Below are 6,041 nucleotides of genomic sequence, written 5' to 3'. Positions count from 1 at the left end.
AAGGCTGGAGTAAAGGCTGGTGTCACCACCTGCTGGAGTACCAACTGGTAGGTGGCTTGGGGTTGTGCAACCACTTGGGGCACCACGGTCATGGGAAGTTGTTGTTGCTTTTTCTATTGTTGTCTGGCGGGGCGAGAGGGCAACCTTGGCCTCTTTGTCTTCATTTTTGGTTGGGGACCCTCATCTGGGGAAGACTTCCCTTTTAGTGACAAGCCCCACTTCTGGAGAACGTTCCTATTCTCCATGGCAGCCTTGTCGACTACTTCCTTGACCACTTCACTCAGGAATAGGTCCTTTCCCCAGATATTGGAAAATATTAGCACCAGGGCACAGTTCAGTCGGCGTACTGCCGGCTGTGGTGATGGCTAGCAGCCCACCGGCTGCCAGAAGTCTGCCGGCCGACGGCGGATCGCCGGCTGTCGGCCTACTAGGCCAGCTGGCGATTTGGTTATATAGACGGCGGTCGGAAGACCCCGGCCACCCGCAACCCGCCCGCCGCCGGCAGCTCGCCGGCTGTCGGCCTACTAGGCCAGCCGGCAACCTGCCAGTCAGTGTATGCAATCTGAATTCGGCTGGCTCTTTGCCTGCCAAGTCAGTTGTGCCGGCGTCTCTTGGGCAGCTAGTGCACAAGTCTAACCAGCATATTGCTGGCTAGGGTAGTGGCTGGCAGCTGCCGGTAGGTTAGAACGTGGCGGCACTAGCTAATAGATAGAGAGAAAGGATGGACTGAAGGATAGTGTAAGAGCTCTGCCTTACTGCCTTCTTCCAGAATGAGGGTTCAAATGGAAGGGGAGAATGTATTATTCAGGCTTCCACCCATCCACAGCTATTGCCGGTCTCTGCCGGCCACAGTTTTGTGAATGGCAGTCCAAGAGAGGAATGAAGAACACTTTACAGGGTTGCTGTGGCCTGATTGGTAACGTCTTTGCCTGGTGATCGCCAGTCTGGGGTTCGAGTCCCGCTCAAACTCGTTAGTGCCATTAGTGTCTGCAACCTTACCATCCTTGTGTGCTAAGTTTGGGGGGTTTGGGGGAGCCTATAGGTCTATCTTCTGAGTCGTCAGCAGCCACTGCCTGGCCCTCCCTGGTCCTAGCTTGGGTGGAGAGGAGGCTTGGGCGCTGATCATATACTATATGGTCAGTCTCTAGGGCATTGTCTTGCTTCCTAGGTCAATGTCACTGTCCCTTGCCTCTGCCATTCATGAGCGACCTTTAAAAACCTTTAAAGGGATCTTCTGCCGGCAGCCGGCCCAGCCGGCCCAGCTATCCCAGAGCATTGCGTCCGTAAGGGAGAGCTGAGAGACTATGCCACTACCGACAGAAGCCACATCCAGCCCCACAACCTGCTGGCATTCGGCGCGATTGTAGAACGGCGGCCAAAGGTTTGTGATGGCTAGGCCATCACTAAATGACAGAGTAGGGAGGGGCGAGGGTCCTATGGGGTATAGAAGGAGCCGGCAGGGTTGCCGGTTCTACCACACCTTAGAGAAACTCTGTTCCAGTATTGAAGCCATCCCAGGCAGCAGGAGAATTCTATTCTCCAGCCTAGGGTCGGATAATACAGTAAAGGGGCTGGCAGCACTCTCGCCGCCACCCCTAAACAAGAGAGGAACAGAGTTCCAGTGCCGGTGTCACCTAGGTGGCAGAAGAATGTCTATTCCTCAGCCTAGGGTCCGCCGGCACAGGATTAGTCAGCTAGACCACAGGGAGAAGGTATCAATATCATATAATGACTTCAGGTTTGGTCTAGGGAGGTCTAGCCTCCTATGCCGACAACTTAGTCCAGTAGGGGAATGCTATACACCCTGCCAGCCAGCTGTGGGCACCAGACTAATACTCTGGGGTTCTGATCAAAACCCAAAAACCTGCATTTGCGGTTACAGGGAAGGGACAGGAAACCCTAGCCTAGTCCTGCCTGAATTACAACTTGAGGCACGACTGACTAGGGTTATAGCCTAGGCTAAACTCAGAGGGAGGAGGGATTACCGTTAAATCTCCACAGGAGACAAGTATCGCCTTATAATAATTCTAGGATTATCTATCTCCACCTGAATTAATAAAATGATACACGAGGGTAACTGGCAAATATGTATGAAAGTATACTAAAGCCACTAGGCTAGTAGCGTAGTAGCAGTGAGAATCGATCACCTAAATCACCGAAACTCTCTCATATACTACCTTGGAAGAGGAAGATATTATGCAATCAATATAGCTTACATGTATAAATCTTGCCTAAAGCTTCATTAAATTTGTAGCACTAGGAAAGTACTAAAACTGAAACGCCTAGGCTAGGAAGCCTAGCGTAAACAAGGTTCGGTTACCTAAATCGCTGAAACTAATATGAATACTATCGGCATAATATAAAGAATTCCTAGCAATGAAAGCTAAATAGCTAACATTAACTGATCATCTTGCATACAAAGCAAAGAAATGCCCTGCTACTGGACAAACATGCCAGAATTGTAGAAAGATGGGTTATTTTGCAACTTCTTGTAGATTCACTAAACAGTACACAAAGAAAATAAATGCTACAGTTGATACTATTGGTCAAGAGAATAATGCGGAAAATATTCTTGATGATCAGGATAAGTCAGAAACTGATTTTGCGTTTCGCATAAATTCTAACAATAAAAATGCAAAGAAACATATCATGGTAGAAGTAATCATAAATGGTAAACCAATTTTGAAGGAAGTTGACACAGCAGCCGATGTATCAATTATGTCTGAGAAAACAGCATTCATAATTTGTTATTAGAAGGTACAAATAGAGTTTTGATAGGTTGTAATGGTTTTGATATTCAGGTAATAGGTGCTTCGAACGTAGAAGTACAGTAAAATGAACAGAAATTAGAGAGAATGCCATTAACAATAGTAAAAGGTAAAGGACAAACTTTGCTAGGTTTGGATTGGCTACAGTATTTGAAATTAGATTGGCCTATTATTTTGAAGGTTACAGGTAGACAAGATGAACACAAAAATGAGATGTCTGTGGATAATATCATATTAGAGTTTCAAGATTTATTTGAAGATAAAGTAGGTACAGTAAAGAACGCAAAGGCAATTTTAGTTATGAACCCTGACAGTGTTCCTAGATTTTGTGCTCCCAGAACAGTACCGTATGCGTTGAAAAGTGCAGTTGAAACAAAAATAAGGAGATTGGAAAATAAAGGTTCATGGGAAAAGATTACATATTCAAATTGGGCTACTCCATTAGTACCTATTGTGAAGGAAAATGGTCAGGTTAGGTTATGTGGAGATCACAAAGTAACGTTGAATCCACAACTGCAAGTAGCTCAACATCCATTACCAAATCCGAAAGACATGTTTGCAACTATGTTAAAATGTACTGTTTTTTCTAAGTTAGACTGAAGACATGCATTTCAACAGCTTCCCATTGATAAAAGTTCACAAGAAATATGTACAGTAAATATATCCTTAGGTTTGTTTAGGCCAAAGAGATTGGCTTATGGAGTTGCAAGTAGTCCAGCTATATGGCAAGAAACATGGATAAGATTTTTTTCAGGAATGCAAGGCGTATTTATTTTTTATAGATGATATTTTAATTGCTGGTAAAGACACAAGAAAACATAGAGACAGATTGCGAACAGTTCTGGAGAAGTTAAAGGAACATATTAGAGTAAATTAGGGCAAATATATTCTAAATGTTGATTCATCGGAATACTTAGGTTTTGCAATTGATGGCAAGGGTATTCACAAAACTAAAGAGAAGATTAAAGCTGTACAATCAACAAAAGTACCAGAAAATATCAAGGAATTACAATATTTTTAGGTTTAGTAACATTTTATGGGAATTTCATTCAGAATTTGTCTACAATTGCACATCCATTGTATAATTTGTTGAATAAGGGCTTAGAATGGAAGTAGACAAAAGAATGTTGGGAATCTTTTGAAAGAATCAAACAGGAAATAACTTCACCTACATTCCTAGTACATTATCAAACGGATTTACCATTCAAATTAGTATGTGATGCATCAAACATAGGTTTAGGTGCAGTATTCTCGCATGTAATGCCAGATGGAACAGAAAAACCAGTTGCATTCACTTCTAGAGTATTGAACAAGTTATAAAGGAAATACTCTCAAATAATAAAAAGAAGGTTTATCATTGGTGTATGGAGTTAGGAAATTTCATATGTATCTTTATGGTAGGAAAAAGTTCACCCTTTTTACAGATAATAAACTTTTATTAGCAATATGGGGTCCAAAAGTAAGTTTACCTACGTTGGTAGCTGCAAGACTACAACATTGGGCAATTATGTTCGCCGCATACCACTATGATATAGAATATCGTCCAACATCAAAGATGGGTAATGCAGATGCTTTATCTAGATTAACAGTAGACAAAGCTCCAAAAGAGTATGATGACAGTATTCTGATAATTTCTGTATATGATGTACCCATCACAGCAAAGGATGAAGCACACAGTACCAAGAGAGACCCAGTACTTAGTAAGGTCTTAGAAAGTTTAATGACAGGTAGGGACTTATGTAGAAAAGAGGAAAATTGTAAACCCTATAAGGATATATGGTATGAACTGAGTGTAACACAAGGAATAGTGATGAGAGGTTCAAGGGTTGTTATTCCTGATTAACTGAGGAATAAGGTTTTGTCTGAAATACATGCTGATCACCAAGGTATTGTAAGAGCAAAGTCAATTGCAAGAACTTTTGTATGGTGGCCAGGTGTAGATAAAGATGTGGAATCTTATATAAGGAATTGTATGAATTGTTTTATGCAACAGAACAATCCTCATTTTGCTAGAATGGACCCATGGGAGTTACCCAGATATCCATGGCAAAGAGTGCATATAGATTTTGCAGGTCCTTTCTTAAATTATTTGTTTTTGATAGTCGTAGATTCTTACAGTAAGTGGCCAGAAGTAATTCCAACGAAGACAGCAACGTTTTACGCCAAAATAAAAGAGTTAATACAAATTTTTTCTACACATTGTATTCCAGAAAGAATTGTTACAGATAATGGTCCACAATTTACCATACAAGAGTTTAAAGAATTTTGTAATGCCTACGGAATAAAACATAAATTTTCAGCAATATATCATCCCTCTACCAATGGAGAGGCTGAAAGGTGTGTTCAAACATTTAAACACAATATGAAGTGTAAAAAGCAAATTCAGGTAACCTTTTTTTTCATGTATCAAAGTTTTTATTGTCTTATAGAACAACGCCACACAGCACAACAGGCGTGACACCATCAAATTTGGAGATGGTGAGGAGGATAAGGTGTAGGTTAGATTTGTTGTATCCAAGTTTGCATAGTAATTTAGAGCTCTTTGCATTTTTTGAGGTTTTTGCCGATCATAATAAGGGCATTCAATGCAGATTTCATCAGCGTAAAGGAATATTTCCACCCCCAAGATATGTCTGGAAGGAGAAGGTTTTCAATAGATATGTAAAGGAGTAAGAGGCTAAGAATTTCTCCATGAGGCATGCCATTTTCGAGGGAAAGGGAGGGTGAGGTAGACCCCTGAAAAGTAACTCTAGCCTCTCAATCCTTTGTATACTGCTGTGCCCAAGAAAGAAGATTTCCTTTGATTCTCTTCCGGATTGTAGATAGAGGTATAGCAGGTGTACTGGCCATTTCAAAGGCTTTTTTCAAGATCAAGGAAAACGACAATAACATTTTCATTATTTATAGTTGTCAAATAATCGGTGTGCTAACACCTTCAGTGAAGGCATATAGTCTGTGGTGTAATGGACTAATATTCCATTTAAGTCTGTCTAGGACCATCCTTTCAGCAACTTTCACCGTACTGCAAATCAAAGCAATACATCTGTTTGAGTTTTCTTCTTTAGCTTTGGGGATGGGTTTAACGTCTTGTTGTCTCTACAAAAGGGGTCGAATCCATTCAACTTGAGTTTTATTTATTAGGAGAAGGTATATTTCTTAGGCAGAGACTCCAATATGTTCAAGCATACTATAAATTATGAAATCAGCACCCGGGGGAGTATATTTGGTAATTAAAAGTCTTTGTTCTGTCAGCGAATCCTTGTGCTATCCTTA

This window comes from Palaemon carinicauda, chromosome 31 (genome assembly GCF_036898095.1).
Source record: "Palaemon carinicauda isolate YSFRI2023 chromosome 31, ASM3689809v2, whole genome shotgun sequence".
Classification (NCBI taxonomy): domain Eukaryota; kingdom Metazoa; phylum Arthropoda; class Malacostraca; order Decapoda; family Palaemonidae; genus Palaemon; species Palaemon carinicauda.
Note: the sequence above shows the minus strand (reverse complement) of the source record.